Source organism: Oncorhynchus nerka, linkage group LG12, assembly GCF_034236695.1.
Source record: "Oncorhynchus nerka isolate Pitt River linkage group LG12, Oner_Uvic_2.0, whole genome shotgun sequence".
Classification (NCBI taxonomy): Eukaryota; Metazoa; Chordata; class Actinopteri; order Salmoniformes; family Salmonidae; genus Oncorhynchus; species Oncorhynchus nerka.
The window spans coordinates 37,969,666-37,990,142 of record NC_088407.1 but is presented as its reverse complement, the minus strand read 5'-3'; the positions used below and the strand labels follow the sequence as shown (position 1 = coordinate 37,990,142).

Genomic DNA, 20,477 nt, shown 5'->3' with positions numbered 1-20,477 from the left:
AATACACAACGCAGAGGATGAGAGGACTAAAAACTAGAGTACTAATCGTCAATAGCAAATTGTAAATAGGAGTTGGGTTTCAGTTCAACACCTGTTCAGAATCTGTGGAATGCCACTCCTGAACTCAGAGCGACGTTTGCTAGGTGTGGCACGTTTTCATTGGTCTGTACATTGAGTCGGGGGCAGGATACTTGTTATTTGGCCATTGGCCAAGTTGCACTGCTAGGACTTCTGATTGGTCAACCCCAGGCTAGGGTGGGGGGTTATAAATTGCATCCTGTTCCTTTGTTCGGTGGAGAAAATGCTGAGGTAAGGGGAGACTGAACATCTGAACATCTACCTCCCAGCATAACATCTTGATTTGTCCTTCTCAAATACATTTTTCTCTCCCTGATTTCCTTTGGAGTTTGTGTTATTGAAGAATAACATAAATTGCTAACACTCCTCACCATAATCAATCAGTATGGCAAAAAAATAGTCAGAGGGCCTTAGAAATGAGTTTTGCAGAGACAGAAGCTAGTGTGGAAGGAGTGTCTTCCACTTTTTTAAGAATTTTCCAAATATGAGGAGTATGTCTCTGTCAATTTGGAGTCTGACAGTGAGTTGGAAGAAGCGGATGAGATTGACCCTCAACCAGCCCCAGGACCAGCCTGTCAGCAACCAGCTCATCAGCAGCCTGCAGGAGGTGAAATATGGATGTCATTTTTTTTTTTTTAATTGAATGGTCTTCTTGCCCAAGGAATGACCCACCCAACATGGCTGCAACCAGAAGGATGCAACCAGGGCCGATGTGGATGGCGGTTACTCATGTGCAGGACATAAAGTCTTCTTTTGAACTGTTCATCCCTGACACCATCCAGAAAATCATTCTGGACTGCACTAATTTGGAGGGAAGGCGTGTTTTTGCAGAGAGATGAAAGGAGATGGACCAAATTCATTTACATGCATACTTTGGGGTTCTTATCCTTGCCTGTCTTTCCATATCCAATGGAGAATCCACAGAATCCCTGTGTGATGGAGAAACTGGCAGAGAATCTTTCCGTGCAACAATGTCGCTGGAAAACTTCTGCATTATTTCCAGGATTATCCACTTCGATAACCGAGACATCAGAACAGCTTGGCGGCAGAGAGACAAGCTAGCTGCAATCAGGTCACTGTGGGACAAGTGGATGGACCGCCTTCCCCTGTTTTACGTCCTTGGGCCCAACGTTACGGTTGAAGAGCAGTTTATGCATTTAGACCCACTACATATGGAATCAAGATCTGGGCTGCCTGTGGTGCTTCACCATATGCGTGGAACTAGCAAGTGTATATGGGGAAGCCAGATGGAGGAGCCCCTGAGAAGAAAGAAGGGATGCAGGTTGTCCTGGACGTGACACAGGGACTCCGTGGCCACAACATCACATGCGATAACTTTTTTACTTAGCACATTCTGGGACAGGAGTTCCTCAAGAGGAAGCTGACAATGGTAGGAACAGTACGAAAAAACAAGCCAGTGCTCCCAACTCAGCTGTTGAATACACGGAACAGGCCTATCAATTCCTCCAAGTTTGCGTTCACGGCAGACATATCCCTAATGTCCTACGTGCCAAAGAAAGGCAAACGTGCTACTCATGAGTATGTTGCATAGGGATGGGAGAATCTGTGGCCAGGAACATAAAAAAAACAGATATCAGAATGGATTACAATGCCACAAAAAGAGGGGTGGACAATTTAGACAAGCTGGTGACTGGCAACAGCTGCAAAAGAAGAACCCTACAGTGGCCACTTGTGATATTCTTCAACATCTTGGACATCTTGGCATACAAAGTGTTTGTCATCTGGATGGTGTTGAACCTGGATTGGAACAGAGGGAAGTTACAGAGGAGACGGCTCTTTCTCGAGAAGCTAGGCAAGGCATTTGTAAGATCTTCACTGTAAAGGTTTTAAACACTGTTTCCCATGCTTGTTCAATTAACAATAAACAATTAATGAACATGCACCTGTGGAACGGTCGTTAAGACACTAACAGCTTACAGACGGTAGGCAATTAAGGTCACAGTTATGAATACTTAGGACACTAAAGAGGCCTTTCTCCTGACTCTGAAAAACACCACAAGAAAGATGCCCAGGGTCCCTGCTCATCTGCGTGAATGTGCCTTAGGCATGCTGCAAGGAGACATGAGGACTGCAGATGTGGCCAGGGAAATAAATTGCATTGACCGTACTGTTAGACGCCTAAGACAGTGCTACAGGGAGACAAGACAGACAGCTGATTGTCCTCGCATCGGCAGACCCCATTTAACAACACCTGCACAGGATCTGTACATCCGAATATCACACCTGCGGGACTGGTACAGGATGGCAACAACAACTGCCCGAGTTACACCAGGAACGCACAGTCCCTCCATCAGTGGTCAGACTGCCTGCAATAGGCTGAGAGAGGCTGGACTGAGGGCTTGTAGGCTGTTGTAAGGCAGGTTCTCACCAGACATCACCGGCAACAACGTTGCATATGGGCACAAACCCACCGTCTCTGGACCAGACAGGACTGGCAAAAAGTGCTCTTCACTGACGAGTCGTGGTTTTGTCTCACCAGGGGTGATGGTCGGATTTGCGTTTATCGTCGAAGGAATGAGCGTTACACCGAGGCCTGTACTCTGGAGCGGGATTGATTTGGAGGTGGAGGGTCCGTCATGGTCTGGGGCGATGTGTCACAATATCATCGGACTGAGCTTGTCGTCATTGCAGGCAATCTCAACGCTGTGCTTTACAGGGAGGACATCCTCCTCCCTCATGTGGTACCCTTCCTTCAGGCTCATCCTAACATGACCCTCCAGCATGACAATGCCACCAGCCATACTCTTCTTTTGTGTGTGATTTTCTGCAAGACTCAAATGTCAGTGTTCTGCCATGGCCAGCGAAGAGCCCGGATCTCAATCCCATTGTGCATGTCTGGGACCTGTTGGATAGGAGGGTGCGGGCTAGGGCCATTCCCCCCAGAAATGTTTTTTGCAGGTGCCGTGGTGGAAGAGTGGGGTACCATCTCACAGAAAGAACTAGCAAATCTGGTGCAGTCCATGAGGAGGAGATGCACTTCAGTACTTAACGCTTAACTCTTTTGACCCACCCTTTATTCAGGGACACATTATTCAATTTCTGTTAGTCACATGTCTGTGGAACTTGTTCAGTTAATGTCTCAGTTGTTGAATCTTGTTATGTTCATACAAATACTTAAAATGTTAAGTTTGCTGAAAATAAACGCAGTTGACAGTGAGAGGACGTTTCTTTTTTTTGCTGTGTTTATGTGAGTGAGTGAGTGAGTGAGTGAGTGAGTGAGTGAGTGTGAGTGAGTGAGTGAGTGAGTGAGTGAGTGAGTGAGTGAGTGAGTGAGTGAGTGAGTGAGTGAGTGAGTGAGATGTTGGTAAGATTCCTGAACTAAGTGTTTTCATCATTCTATATTGCAGCCGATAGCAACAAGAAGAAGCACTGGGTGTGGACCCAAGGACAGTTCACATGCAACAAGTGCAAGAAATACAATTGCAACACACACGCAGTAAAACTCTGTCCTTGAAGTCGTGTGTAGACCAGCCTTAATTTGTGTTCAATGGGGCGGGGCTCATTTATCTTTTCCATAAATTTCTGTATATAAAATTTGACCGTCCAATTTGTTCAGTTTAAATCAATAAACATCATTAGTGATGAAAACCTTGTTTCATTTATATTTGTTCAAGATAAACATGATTTATTTCAACCCATGTCTTGATTGATACAAAACGAACAGCGCTTTTATTGATAAATGTGATCTTGAAAATGGCAAATATTTACCATGCACGCTGTCAATATTGCTTGTAATTGATATAAGTCAACATCTAAGTATTAAGTATAAAGTATTTTTATGTAAATTGTTATGGCTGTATTGTTTTAAAAACCCAATAATGTTGTGGGTCCATCAGACCCGCGAAACATTGGGTGAATAACAAAAACATGAACACCACACAAGGGTTAACCCTTTCAAAATTTCTACATGTCCTGTCGCATTATTCAAGCGTGTTAACTTCTAGCATGATTGCAGCCCAGACTCCCAGTGTAGACTAGTAATAAGTAAGTGGAGCAGGCACGGTGTGCGCTATAAGGGGTTGGCTGCGCTGATAGACCGGCTTCATAAGTGAGACACATTTGACAAAAGTACCGAAAGTAACACAAATTCTAGTACTGAATCGTTTTTCATGTTCTAGTATCCAAAAAGTATTGACGTTTCAGTATACCGTGCAACACTAGCCAGCAGACATGCCTGAAAGCACGCACGTACACAAGCATTCATCCACACACACGAGCACACACACAAACACACACAGTGCATAGCATAGTCCACCCTTCATGTCTGAGCAAATATGTACAGATCCTGCTCCTGTTATATCACAGACATTAGCACTTCTTAAATCTGCCTCAACTAATTAATTTTTATCAACATTTGAGTCATATAGTAGAAGGATGCAACTTATGTTAGTTCATGTGTCTGTAACAATCTGCATGGTATGACACTGCATTCCTATTTGCACATGTCAGTCATGCCACTTTTGACCTTTCAGAGTCTCATATAAAAAGGGGTTAGATGTGTTTTGACCCTTGCCAAATTCACTTGTTTCACCACATCAAGCTCATTTTCCCCAAGGATGGCCTGAGAGACATTAGTGAGCATATTGCACTTCAAAAGCCCTAAAGCTCTAAAGCTCTTGGCCGATATGAAAACGGTCAAGTCGCAACTGATTCTGACATGAAGTGAAGCAACAATGCTTGGCCCTCACTACAAGAGCCTTGCTGAGTTACGGGAGCAAGGCATTGTGAAGTCACTGATGTTCTCTAATTTGATCTCATGAATCAAGGGAACTCAAAGGAACTCAGAGGGGGAGGAACACAAATCACCAGGGTCCCAACAGAGACACAACACAGGGAAGAGACAAGTAGGGTAGAGAGAGGGGATGAACGGGAGAGACGCCCGCCAAAGTTACAGTTCACAGAACCTTCTCCTTTGAAAGAAAACACCCTACCAGGGTGGCGTTTAACTAAACCATTCACACGAAACACAGCTCTTCTCAAAATCTTGTACAAAGCATGTCCCAGCCAACGCTACAACATCATAACAACGTTCTGAGAATTATGGGAAGCCTTTGCTTCCTGCAGACCAAAGCGTCTGCAAATGAACAGAGTAAAATTGAGGTGAGAAGACAGCGCAGAATTGCCTTAAAGAACTCTAGGCATATATTCATGGGAGACAAGGGGGGAGACTGAGGGGGGGAGCATTACCATAGTAACATGGAGGTCTTGATTCTAGCCCACCAAGGATTCCTGTACAAACACAGAGCAGTGTTCTTTAGCAGCAACAGCGAGCAGCTAGAGCCCTGGCTAAGAATTATCATTCAAACAGAATCATGTCGGCGGAGATAACGCTTGCCGTTATAAAAATAAATTAAGGTCGCCAATTGTAATGTCATGTCCTCAATTCACAGAGAGAGCCGGGTGGCTAAGGGGGAGAAAAAAACCTATTCAAAGAGACTTAAAGAATAAAGAGTAGACACACATACACAGCCACAGTCAGACAGCGACGTAAATCAACGTTCAAACGTGTGCGGAGGGCCGAGAAGGAGGGGTTGGGCAGGGGGATAACAACACAATCCACACAAGTTAAACAGATGCAATGGCAATCTTCACATGAATTGTTAAAATGGCTTCACAGGAAGTAGGTAATCTCGGCTCTACTAAATAATCCATCAACATGCCGAGAATGGCGATGATGATTAAACATGGACTCTAACCATCTCCTCATGCAGACAGTAGTCCAGTGAGGAATGCTAGCTGTGACACACTTGTTAAATTTCACCAGCACTGGCACTTAGGGCCTTGTCAAAACCATGAGCTCCCTCCGCACAGTAAATTCATAAGAGCCTTCATCGCATGACACCCTATTTACATACTTATGTGCTCAGCAGGACAACTCACTTAAAGAGACTTCTGTTATTAATACTGCATAAGAGAGATTTAATGTTTTCATTAGCAATCACATTCAAAATGGAAAGTTTTAGGGAAAGGCAGATGAAAGACTAAAAGCACTGTAATATAAGGGGAAAAATAAGAGCCTGTAAGAGTATGAGTTGTTTTGCTTCCTCATTATTCTATTCACAGTATCGCCCACAAATGTGTCAATTTGATTGATGCTCTTCCGTTTCCCTCGAATCCCAAACCTCATCAAGCCAAACCCTAACAGCAACAAATGTAAGAACATTCTCTAATTTCTCCGCCTCTGTGAGCGAGTTGTTTCTCCATGCCCTAAAGGCATTCTCATCATTGAATCCAGTCTAGTAATTTACAATTGGATATTCTTTCCCCCAAGTGTTGCATTGGACCCGCCCCGAAGTTAATGGACTGTACCAAACACCATTCTATAGGCCTAGATTATTCCCTCCGCTCTTTGTTCTCTCCTTCCATAACCAAAGAACGATGCAAAAGACTGCACTCAAAACTGTCAATTTGCAAGTCCCTATAGGTCTAAGTGCTTTTATGACTAGTTCTCCATCATGACTACCTTTCAGAAACCTGTGGTCAAGTCTAATTGACTGTGTGTAGCTATTACTGGGGAACATTGCTAAAGAGAGAGGGCGGATGGATAGAGGGATAGAAAGGATTACAATCTCCAACCCACATCTCTTCTAATATCTTTGAGATGTGGAGGAAACAGAAAGAGGAGAACAGGGAGAAACGGTGACGTTAACAAAAAGGCTGGAGGGAAATGGCTACAAATCAATAGACTCTAACGTTATCACATGGCTAAAATCTGCATCACTGGGCAGATTTGTCTCCCTAAAATAAGCATTAGAGTCAAGGTCCACAACATTCAGTTAGACCATACAAACTTGGAGGTATATTAAAGGCCTACACAGTTAGGTATATTAGATTGACTAGCATGCGAACGTACACATACACCCTCACAGTTCAATGATGTAATGAAATGGGTTGAGCCGAAGCAACCACTCTAAATCACTGTATAATTCCTCTCATGATATGAGAAGAATCTATAGCTACTGGAGAGCGATAGAGTGAGAAAAGGTGATGCAGAGAGAGCTAGAGAGTGTGAGAGAGAGAGAGAGAGAGAGAGAGAGAGAGAGAGAGAGAGAGAGAGACGAGGGTAGGAGAGAAAGAAAATAACAGAATGAAAGAGAGAGGGAGAGATTCAACAAGAGAATGAGAGAAGGAGTGAGAGGGTTAGCAGGGAAAATTAGCATTCCTGAAAAGGCCTGTGGGACTTCATAATTCAGCTGATTTGATACATGCGAGCGAGGTCACTCATAAACTCCTGGCCGTCCATGACCCTCATTTTTCAGTCGGAGTTTCCAGACTAGTCCAGTGTTTGACAAGATTTATCTGTCTGGGCTAATAGCCTCCTCTCTCTCCTAGGTAAGGCCTCATCGATACCAGGGCCTGTCCTGCAGACACTAATGAATATTTCTGCTGCTGCTGCACATGTTAAGTGGGGTTTTTCTTTTTTTCGTTCTATGGGTTTGGACTGTGGGAGGGGTGGATTACACACATATGTAGGATATGAGAAAATCACACACACACACAGGATATTGAAACCCTCTCAGGCATGTCGCTGTGTTTTTGCCTGGTGTGCTGGATGATGGAGAGGCTGAACTGTGAAGGACCCTGTTGTTCTCCTCTCTATCCTGCATAGGAGCCACACACACACACACACACATTCACGCACACACACCAGGGCTCCAGAATAACTCCACTGGTGGCCCCTTTTTCACTGGTGGCTCAACTTTCTCAGTTGATGGCACCAGCACAAGATTTGGTCACACCAATTTTTTAACAGAGCTGTGTCCCATAATGTACCTGCATTCCATACAGAACCAGGTTAATAATGACTAGCCAACTTTTAAATGATCATGCCCTTGCAGGGCTTGACATTCAGATAAATTTGCCAGTGCCACAATATAAGATTTAAATGATGCACGCATCATCTGCTTTGCCGGCCTAGTATTATTTTCATTCGGGCCAGTTGCTTTCAGTTGGTACTGGCCCGAATGAAAAGAATACTAGGCCAGGGAAGCAGATTATGCGTACATCATTTAAATCTTATCTTTAATTTGCGGGCTGAGCAAGTAGCCTACAGCCTATAATGACCTACCCTCCATACACAAATAATTACATTTTAACTTGACAATATCATATTTATGTTGATTGTTTGGAGGAACAAAATAAAACTTTTGCTCAATCTCAAAAAGTTTGTGATTGTTAGAGATTTTGGACAGTCACTTTACAGTTGTAGGGCCGCTTAAAACCAGTTTTATCTTTTGGTAAATGCAATTTTCCCGGTTTTATTTTTTGCCAAATTAATGCCAAGGGATTGATACAAATCCTCATGATATCATTCTGCCAGGTAGGCCGAAAACCTTAAGAAACATTTATTCAAACATCGCATGATGACTGAATTGCGCATCGCAAAGATTCAACCAAGACTTCGGACCAAACTTTTTGAATACTTGGTCTGCATACCCATTGTTGGATAACCATGGCTGTTTGAATAAATCTTGATGATAATAGAAATTGTGAACCAAAAACGAACGTGACCAGCTAAAAAAATTCACTGGCACAATAGCACGCACACACACACACACACAGACACACACTTAAAATATAATATTGCTTCTCAAGTTCCTCTTCTCCTCTCCCAAGTCAAGTCCGATCCATTATAGCCCGAGACAACGGGTTAGAGGATATGAATGGATGTGCCTGGTAATAGAACCATCGAAATAGACTTCGATTACGGAGAACATTGTTAATTAATGCTGACAACTATGTACATGTGAAAATGTCATGTGTGTCTGAATTGTGTTTTTCACAAATAAACAATCATTTCAAATAAAGAAAAGGCCTTGAGTACATTGATATATGCCTTCCTCGGTAGTCACAATTTTTTTGAAAACTATTGCCAAGTACTTGCACAAACTCATGATGCCGGGAGGCTAAGTGCGCTGCTCAGATGGTAACAGTGGGTTGTTTAAAAAATAAATATTAAGCCTTCCCCAAACCATAGCCCTAACCGTAACAACTCGGACTGAATACTTAAACATAACACTTTGAGATGTTTCTCTTTTAACCCTGTAACCATGTGGAATTAAACCTGTGACCACGAAGGAATTAATGAGTCAAACATAGACGTCGAATTTCAATGTAAAACTATGAGATCGTGTTGCATAAAACGCTATCCTTTGGACAAATATGCTGGGGATTAACTGTATTATTTATCTTGGCTGATTCTTAATCCTTGTTATGCAGTCAAGAGATCCTCACATATCTTAATATTTCAACAGCCGCTCCAGAGAAAAATATTAACGAGAAATCTGTGCCAAATGAGCAGACTGTGAATGTGTGTGCGTGTGCATGGGTGTGTGCGTTTGTGCCTGTGTTTCTGTTTGTGTTGTATCTATGTGAATGTGTGTGTATGCTTCTCTCTGTGTGAGCCGGTGTGTTTGTCAGGACTCCCTGAAATCAATCAGATTCTGAAGGTTGTATCTTTTAACTTTTTCATCCGTGAGTTCTGAATATCTCTAACGGTCGCCCTAGCGTGAGTTGTTGTATGCACGTGATGTCAGAATGCACTCACTGATCCAAAATGTGATTGTTATGCAACAGGACAGTTCACACGCGTTGCCTGTTAACCTCTTCAACCTATGGGGGCGCTATGTCATTATTGGATAAAAAGACGTGCCCGTTTTAAGAGCAATATTTTGTCACGAAAAGATACTCGACTATGCATGGAATTGACAGCCTTGGAAAGACAAAACTCTGATGTTTCCAAAACTGCAAAGATATTATCTGTGAGTGCCCCAGAACTAATGCTACAGGCGAAACCAAGATGAAGTTTCATACAGAAAATGCCCCAGATTCTGAAGGCGCTGTGTTCCAATGTCTCCTTATATGGCTGTCAATGCGCCAGGAATGAGCCTGCCCTTTTTGTCGTTTCTCCAAGGTGTCTGCAGCATTGTGACGTGTTTGTAGGCATATCATTGGAAGATTGACCATAAGAGATTACATTTACCTGGTGTCCCGCCCAGTGTCCTGTGTCGAAATTATTGCGTAATCTGTAGGTCCATGCGCGTTCCATTTCTTCAGAAGAGAAAGTCAACTGCCACAAAGGATTTTATCGTCGATAGATATGTGAAAAACACCTTGAGGATTGATTCTAAACATCGGTTTGCCATGTTTCTGTCGATATTATGGAGTTAATTTGGAAAAAAGTTCGCATTTTAATGACTTAATTTTGGGGTTTTTTCTTACCCAAACGTGATGAAGAATGATGAAGAAAACGGAGCGATTTTTCAACACAAATAATATTTTTTGTAAAAACGGAACATTTGCTATCTAACTGAGAGTCTCCTCATTGAAAACATCTGAAGTTCTTCAAAGGTAAATGATTTTATTTGAATCCTTTTCTGGTTTTTGTGAAAATGTTGCATGCTGAAAGCCAGGCATAAATCCTATGCCAGGCTATCAATACTGTTACACAAATGCTTGTTTAGCTATAGTTCAAAAGCATATTTTGAAAATCTGAGATGGCAGTGTTGTTAACAAAAGGCTAAGCTTGAGAGCAAATAGATTAATTTCATTTCATTTGCGATTTTCATGAATAGTTAACGTTGTGTTATGCTAATGAGCTTGCGGATAGATTTACACAATCCTGGATACAGGTTTTTTTCGTAGCTAAACGTGACGCAGAAAATGGAACGATTTGTCAACACAAATAATATTTTTTGTAAAAACGGAACATTTGCTATCTAACTGAGAGTCTCCTCATTGAAAACATCTGAAGTTCTTCAAAGGTAAATGATTTTATTTGAATCCTTTTCTGGTTTTTGTGAAAATGTTGCCTGCTGAATGCTAACGCTAAATGCTACGCTAAATGCTACGCTAGCAATCAATACTGTTACACAAATGCTTGTTTTGCAATGGTTGAGAAGCATATTTTGAAAATCTGAGATGACAGTGTTGTTAACAAAAGGCTAAGCTTGAGAGCAAATAGATTCATTTCATTTCATTTGCGATTTTCATGAATAGTTAACGTTGCGTTATGGTAATGAGCTTGAGGCTGTAGTCACGATACCGGATCCGGGATGGCTCGACGCAAGAAGTTAATTATCTATAAGATATGTTTCAATTTGTCAATTTCAAATTATTTTCTAACAACAGTTTGAATTGAGGTGTGTTCCACCTCCTCATTAATTCACATAGAATTAACCCATTCAGTGTTGGGGACAATTTATGTTTGAGGCTTTACTGAGCCGAACAAACTTCTCTCTTCACAAACTTCTCTCTTCGAGGAGAGCCCAAGCACAGATTACTTTGGATTTCTAGAAAGTGTTTTACTCAATTATTTTGATCAATGTTGAGCTAACCCGTGATGTGATGAATTATAAATAGTAATTTCTATTAGCTCATTCATATTGTGGTTTCTGTCAGCCGAGAGTTATCTAAATTTGACCGCTTGTGTTACGTCAATATTTCCTCAGTTAGCGCTAGGACTAATATAGCTTACATTTTCCGGTTTGGATGATTGTGTTATGCTGTTGATACTTATGTGAAAGTCTGAATATTGCATCCAAAAATAAACTTAACTTTGTAAGGACCGTGTTTGTGCAAAATGTTTCTGTGAAAAAACAGTGTGGCTAGCTCAAATGCTGACAGTTGCATCAATCGATAGTGGATTTTCAAAATTAGCATTCTAATCAAACCAGTTTCATCGTACGCTCCAGGGACCACTGTAGAATGATCACACCCGTTTGTTAGTACGTGGTTAAACCCGAGCAGATCAGAGTTTTTCCACTTGTCAGCACCCAGGCACCACTGACACAGTAATCAGCCAGACAGCCAAAACAATTCAGCCCATCGCCCGTCTGCCTTCCAAATAACATTAGCCATCCCCTCTTCATAAACAAGTTCAAATCTCACTAACGAGCGATGGGATTGGTCGCCAGTGGTTGCCGACAGTGACGGGTGACATTAGAACAGGCCTGGGCAACTCCAGTCCTCGGAGGCCTGATTGGTGTCACACTTTTTCCCCAGCCCCAGCTAACACGCAAAAATACAATATTTCCTGAAATGCATCCCGTACAAGTCCTAAACCAAAAAATTATGTCAAACACTACATAGTGCATATCTTTAGACCCAAATATATCTCTTAGTAGTATTTGTTGTGTATCAGTATGATTATTTTGACATCAGAAAACAGTCCACTCGTCTGACACCACACTGGTGCCACTACACAAGCATACACTGAGTGTACAAAACATTAAGGACACCTTCCTAATATTGAGTCCCCCCTTTTGCCCTTAGAACAGCATCTATTCATCGGGGCATGGACTCTATAAGGTGTCGAAAGCATTCCACAGGGATGCTGGCCCATGTTGACTCCAAGGTTTCCCACAGTTGTGTAAAGTTGGCTCGATTTCTGTTAATGCATTCAATATCCATTGAGAATGACAATAGTTCCTCAACATAGCCTATATCGATAACCATTCAACATGAAAGGAGAGAAAAAATGTCATGCTCTGATCCGGTGGAAACGTCATAAAAAAGGCCTACCTGATTACTTCTTATACAGCTGTGTCTGTCTGTCCGGAGCTCACTGGCACGGGAAACTCTGAGGGCCCAGAATATTTTACACAATGTTGCAATTTTGCTAGCATGAGCTTGGCCGTACCAAGTTAATAATTGATACAATGGTTCAAGATCCTTGCAGACAGACCACGCATAACCAATGTGATTTAAAGGAAATTTTTATCAGGATATTTTTTGCACCTGCGGGCTGCCAAGTTTTTATTTGGTGGCGTTATGTAGGCTAGTTTTACATATTGGCAATAGAAGTTACTTTTAGATTTGTATCATTTTAATTTAGATGTACTTTTTATTAACCACATTACAATGACTTTGAGATATTAAGACTTTATTATAACTGAAATGAAACTGTTCCACAAAAATGTGCATATGAAAATCATAACTGGCAAGCAGATCAGTAGAACTGGAACAATAACTTGGCACTCCAAATGGAAAAGGTTGCCGAATGTTGGCCTATTAACTTCAGCAGCGGGAGGAGGAGGGTCGGGAATATTTTTTTTCCTTCTGGTTAGGCTATATTGGTCTCCGTTTCAAAATTTGGACCAATCGATTGGTCAGAAGAACAGATGACTGGGTCGACCAAGATTTTTTGGGGTCGGGGACAGCCCTAATCCCTCACATACACACTCAGATACACGCTGAGATACACAGATAAAAACCCACCACACAAAGATGCACACACACACACAGTGTACAGATACAGGCACACACACGTGTAAAAAACATGTTAAAATACACATATGCATTTACAAATGTATGCCCTAGAGCACTAGCAGAGCTAAAAACATAAATATCCATTATTTTTGTCCTTTTCTAGTCAACATAGTATCATCACCGAAAGCCTCAGTGGACCGTGCAATTTTTATGAAGCTCAGAAACCATTGTGTTGTTGTCCATTAAAATCAAAGACAGACATACCCACATACAGTATGATCCCTGCTGTGATCCTTCATGTTGACAGCAAACTATTCCCCTGAGTTTCACTAGCAGTGATTCTAAGTGATGTTCAGAGTTACTGGAGCTGCTGCTTGAAGAACAAGTAGATGAGGAGGGACAGCCACAATAGGAAATACCAACAATAGCAATGTACCTTTTAGCAAAATTGAGTGGGCCCCTATCAGGAATTCACACTAGCCCTCAGACAAACTGAACACAAAACATCTGGAGAGCTAGGATTTCCCCTGCTGCCGCCTCCACCACCACAGCGACATGAAGTGCAGGAATTGATACCGGTAAAAGGGAAGAATTACCTGCAAATAGAAATCAGTATTTTCCGTGCTTCATAGAACATTTTATTGCATATTCAATGTAATACAATTGAAATGTGGGCTCAGAAAGAAGAGGACATTGCTGACACTTCCACTAAAATAAGCCAGCGCGCCGTTGAGCAATCAAGCTGCATTATTGGTGACTTTGTGACTTATCTTCCCCATTCTCTCTTTCACCGTGTTATCATGACAAATGTTACCAATGCATCTGGGCTGCTCCTGATTCAATCATGGCTATTTACATTCATACCCAGCCAATGGCCACAATGGCAGATGTAGCGAGGAGAAGAGGGATAGAAATGAAGACAGAAAGAAAGAAAACAGAATTGAAGGAGAGAGACAAGCACAGAAAGAGAATGGAAAGGAGAATGGAAAGAGAGCAGAAGATTGACAAAGAGAGAGAGATTGATCAAGGCCTCCTTTTCTAGGGGTGTTTTCACACCTGGTCCCTTTCAGACCATTTTTGTGAAATCAGTGCAGTTCGCACATGTTTTTTGTGCAGTGTGAACACTCAGTTCCCTCAAAAGAGCCCCTGAAGTGGTCCGGTTCCCTTTCCTAGGACAATGTTAATGCAAAGCTCCCCAGGTTCACTTGTCGTAATTCCCGTACCACACACTAAACTACTACAACACCATTTCCCCTGCCATAAACCCTCACATTGCTACCACAAAAGAAAGATGATAACGTGTAGTTTTGCGGAAAATAATGTGTGCTGTTTTGTGCCGAGGACACACAGAAATTCCAAAATGTGTGGTTTTTAGTTCAGATTATGCGTTTGCATTATGTGATCTATAGGCTAAAATAGCTTCATAAGCTGTTTATTAATCGTGGGGTTTGAATAGCGTGAAAAGATAATATATTTGGTGAGATTCACAACATAGGGTACAAAATATATTATAGCTCTTAAAGGGGCAGTAGCCTACCTTGGGTGTACAATTTTCAATTTGAGCATTATTTATTCTGCAGTTATTGTATTGCTATTTATTGCGAATAGTATATTTGGATTACAATTATTATGTCTCATACTTTAACTAAATTCAATCTCTTAGCTTCCAAAATGTAAGTAGGTATATCTAGCCGTCCGTTAAGACATTCTGACTGAATGGCTTGTCCTGCACAAAACAGGTGAAGTGAACCGGCGAAAGAGTTGAGTCCTCATTCAAAGGCAAGGGCAGTGTGACTATAAAGAGAACTGAGTTCTTTTGCTTTCACCCCAGAGTTCACTTTAAAGAGGACGGAGATCGGTTCTTCTAAAGAAGACGATATGTGAAAACACCCTAAAGGTGATTGATTTCTACTCTTTTGAAAAAGGTCTTGCCTTTCGAAAGGCCTCGCCTTTGCAATATTCTTCCAGGTCAGGTAGCCAGGAGCAATCCATTCAAAGCCATTGAAATAGATGAGGTATAATACCACTTAAGTCACATCTTATTTAGTGTTATGTACAGGGTCACCCAACCAGTAGTCAAACAACTGGTCAGGCAGAATCCAACACATTCAGCATTGAGTAGGGACTAGTGTTCTCCCTCTTGCTCATTCTCACTTTCCCTCCCTCCTTACTTCCTTCTTCATCTGTTCTCCATGCATGCCTAGCTGTCAGGTAACCCTAATCTGCAGATTAGTCACTGGCCTAAAACTAATGTATTTAAATCACCCCACTCACATTATTCAGGAATTTGCTGGCCAGTGCAATTTCACGAGTATTTTATCTCTCACTCTCTCTCCATCTCTCCCAATATTCCCCCTTTCAGTCTCACTGTAAAGCACATACACAAAATGCCTGGTGTGGTCTTGCCGTCCATAACAAAGTAAATTAAGCCATCCGAGACAAATGTGATCAAATTAGCATCAGTCGACACGGCAGTAAACACACAGCACCACAGGCAACCCCCTGTACTAAACATAAAGCAGTGATGAACCAACCAGCTGATCTCATTCTGCACCATCTTCATCTTCTCACACCACCAGCTCTTTTCCCTGTGCTGTGCGTATACTTAATGATTCACAGGCAAACAGATGCTGCTTGGTTAATGTTATGTTAGTTGCATGATGATTTCCTTTTAGTGGCTATACTCTACAAAGAATGTAATCCATTCATATGTTGTTCAACCGATTCATGCCAAATGTTTTACCCGTACAATTCACAAACTCCCATATGGGTGAACACATACCGAACATAGAACATTTTATGCCTACTTCCTTATTTCTTTACAGTGTATCGTAACTTGGATGATCCACATGGGATTCAAATATAGAAGATAAACAAAACCGTTCTACAACTATTAGTCGAGCAATTTGCATCATATAACGGCTACGATACCAACAGTGGCCAATGTTTTCTCTCCGGTCCAGCCTCGAATCAGTCATTCGACCCGTTTCAGCATCCACGGGGGAGTCAACCTGACCAAACATGATAAACCTCGAACAGTACCTCTTATCAAGTAATTACCTTATTGAGTGCAACTGGTGACTGCCTCCCCCAACCTGTTTGACACAGATAGAATCAGAAGCAACTAAATGGAAGGTTACAGAAACGTACTGAAGTTTACAGAGCGGGGTAAACATACAGTAGGTAGACGATTTGCAACGGTTCATATAGATATAGGCTGCAGACTATTTACAAACACGCTAGGTTAGTAGACGGCAATAATAAAGATTCACAAAGGGGGCGGCAAAACAGATTAGGACAAGTGTGGCATCTCAAAGGTGTTTAGATAACTACAATAGCTTCCGTTTTTAAAGAAATTAGCCTCCAGGCAAATGGAGGTTTTTCCGTATTGGTTTTGTGATCTCGGTGGACCGACAGTGCGAAAGTGCCTGTTACATCATGTGTGTTTGGCTGGCGAACACATACGTAATGACCCCTATTTGCATGCTGATATTATTTGTTTGAGATGCTGTGGCGAGAAGGGAACATGGGGTCCCTATGTAAATAAGGTAAACTGGGGCTTGACAAGTTGGAAGGTATGGGAAGGGAAGGAAGGGGAAGGATAGGAGCAACACTGTGCAAGTGGAATGAGGTGAGGGACTAGAGGGCGGTGAGGGCAATGGGGCAATGTCCAGTCATGCTCGCTGAACCAACCCTAGCCTGAGGCGAGGCAGCCTCAGCTGACCCACTGTACTGAGATGTATACATGCCCCGAAGCAGAGGGATAGGATTGCAACCTGCCTCAGTTCTCGATTGTTTAGAAAAATGAGACAAGGATCCACCTGGACAGGGGATAACATTATTTCAAATGCCCCACTTAAAAAAGGCATGGTGAGTTACTTTAAGAGTAAACATTGTGTCTTTGGATAGAACAGGTGAGCTATCGAAGGAATTATATTTAATATCTTAGCTTAGCCAATAATTTACTAACACTTTATTTGGACAGTCCACCCGTAGATGCTCTACAGCAGGGGTCTTCAACCTTTTGTAGCATGAGAGCTACTTTTAAAAAAAATGTAACATATCGCAAGCTACTCATTTCTTTTAGCTTTCAAATAGGCATATTTTTTTCTCTTCTCCCTCACCCCTGCAACTCTTACCCGGATCCTTCGTGTACAAGAAAAGGTAGTGCACTAGGTTTTCTGTCAATATTTCTGGTAAAATAATGGTTAATAAACAACTCTAAGAGGGGCCCTATAAAACTTAATTATCTTTTATATTTTCCCAAATTATGTTTTCTCATTTCTGTTTTCCTGGTTTAAAACTCTAAAAATGACAATTGTTCTGGTTTTGTACACCAGCTTCAAAGAGCTGAAAATAACATATTTTGCTTGTTTTGTCACATAAACCTAAACTGAACTATTTGAATTTTAGCAACCATGAAATGGCAGAGCAATTTTTGCATATTGCACCTTTAAATGTGCATCTAGGGAGTGAGGAATGTGCAGACGAACAGATAGTTTGTTGATAGTATGACCATTTGTAGAGCATCTACAAATGGAAAATCCGGACAATTCCAAATCAGGTTTGACCAATAATTTAGCTTTAGGCATTTGGTACTTGAGAGTATGACGAGTATCAACTAAAACACTATTTAACACAGGGATTTAGCTACGGAAACATGACACAGTAGGGATACAATGGAAGAAAGAGAGAGAGACAAAAAAACACAGGCTTGAATCCAATAAGTGTGGAGTTCCAGGAAGGACTGAAATGTCAGGTAGATGACCCTACTGTTCTAACTCAATGGCTGCTCAGTGACACGCTGGCATCTCACTCTGTGCTCCCCTGACTTAATGACTGCTTAAATGTCTGATGACAACCTGCTAAACTTCACTGGTTGCCTGGTTACCTGCTTGGAGTCCAAGCCGGCTGCTGCATGTGCGGTGGTTATTGTTATATTAGGTAGGCGAAGGATGAGGTGGAAGGAGACCTAGAAGGAACCTGATACCGCAGTAGAGACTCATAGTCAATAGGAGAGTGAAGCTGCCCCCCCCCTCCCCCCAACTCTCCTGTGGAAAAGTAGAGACCACTCTGTGTAACTCAAACAGGGCTCTCTTTCTTGTGTCTGTCTCTATTTCTGGGAGGAGAGTGAGCGAAGGAGAGTGTGAGAAGTGGAGCGAGAGAGATCCATAAAGAGGAGAAAATAGAGGGAAAGATGGATAGAGAGAGAGAGAGAGAGACAGTCGGTGTATGTGTGTGTGTGAGTGAGTGAGAGAGAGAGATTTGCTAATCCCATCAAAAGGTCTCAACCTCAATGAGCCTTAAATATCGTAGATTGCAATGCATTTTGGATTTCCTGCCACTGTTAATTCAATAACAAAGGTTAAATCTGATATGTTTTGAATAGCAATTTCCATATCTAATGTGATCAATTTGACATTGCGGATTACCCTGTCTCCAGCAGTCGCAATACAATGTGATCTACCGTGCAATTCTCTACAATCAGACATGAAACCTTATCCCTAATCCAACCTCCCACCGGCCTCTGCATGCAAATCCATAGCAACAACGGAGTCGGACAAGAAGCCATGTTTAATTCGATAGAAATAGAATCTATTCATTTCTATTTCTATGTATAATTCCATCCCCAGCACCTCATAATTCTTATGCGTTTCATTACACATTATGTCCTCAACCAAAGGGGGGTGCTTACCAGCGTGTTTTAGCTGTGGTGGCTCTGTAGTGGCCCTCAGGAGACTGTAAGTGCAGCCGTTCAATCGAAGTATCAACAGGGAATGTTTGACAAGGCATGTATGGGAGTGTAATAACACGTCATAGAATGTTATATACTGTATCTCTGTTGCCTAATGGGTACATGGGGCTACAGTTGCCGCTGATTCTGACAATATTCATTAAACCATAGAGGGCAACACTTCTACATTAGCCACTTCTACAGGAACCGTTGAGGAGAATCGAGAAAAAGTAGCTCTGCATGTTTAAAAAGAGGTAATTGCACATTATGGTGGCGGGGACAGCCTTTGCAAACGCTCAACACTCAATGCTCGACACCCCTGTGTGTTTTCGGGTCTGTGTCTGAATCTTCGAATGAATTGACTTGTCTATAATAATAAAAAACGCTGTAGCGAGCATTCACATGAAAAAGTAAATAACTAATTATGGAAAAGTGCAGCAGGACTGCTAGCGACATACACAATACATGGCTCTGCCGCAGCAAATAGAGTGTCCTGTTAATTATGGATGGGACATTCGTAAGCAACAGCAGTCCTCACACAAAACACTGAATACAGCGCATTAGAAGCTGTTAGAGACAGTAGAGGAAAAAGAGAGAGATGGATGGACGGATGGTGAGGGAGAAATTAAAGAGGAAATAGCAGAAGGGAAAGGGATATAGCGTAGAGTAAGGGAGAGAAGATTAATAAAGAAAGAGACTGCAAGAAAAAAGACAGGCGAGGAAAAGAGCAAAAAGAAATTGAGAGCAATGATTTTGAGGAGAGGGGCAGAAATTGGTGTGGTGGTGAGAGATAGAGGAGAGTGAAAGATAGGGTGGGAGAGGAGGCGGCTTTGAAGAAAGGAAAAGATGCAGGGGCGGATAGAGAGAGAGAGAGAGAGAGAGAGAGAGAGAGAAGAGCAAGGGGGGACACAAGATGAGGGGGGGAACAAGAAAGAGAGAGAGAAATCAGCCCAATCTACTGTGCTGAACAGCACTCAGGAATGCAAGAGGAGTTTGCTGCTTACAACACATAAGAGAACAATCAATAATGCATTAGATTGCCATAGAAAACATATGAAACAATAGGGTAAGTGTTATTTTCCTGGTAAATGCAGATGAAAAGGAACCGACTTCATCATGTATTAACCTTGATTCGCACCACCTGGCTTTCTCATAGATTTTTTTTTTTTTTAAGAACCATAATGATATGAATTGATTAATTCACACTTCCCTAGAATATGAAGTTCCCTGTCATGCGTGCAGCCATGAATGATGGCACAAAGAGTCGATGAGAGGAGTGAGGAAGATGGGAAACAGAGGAAGGGATGGCCGGAGGGAGAATGTGTAAGAGATGGGTGTCATAAGGAAATAAAGAGGGTATAGTGAGATGAAGGAGAGAGAGAGAAAGAGGGAAGAGAGAGAAATGAATGGATGAAGAGATACATGAGAGTAACCT

At 42.0% G+C, this 20,477-nt stretch overlaps 1 protein-coding gene across 3 annotated transcripts in view; it reads right to left on the bottom strand.

The window, feature by feature from the left end:
* The window catches only part of LOC115138211 (protocadherin-7-like), a 216,881-nt gene that overhangs the window by 191,464 nt on the left and 4,940 nt on the right, over window positions 1-20,477 (bottom strand). The window lies entirely within an intron of this gene.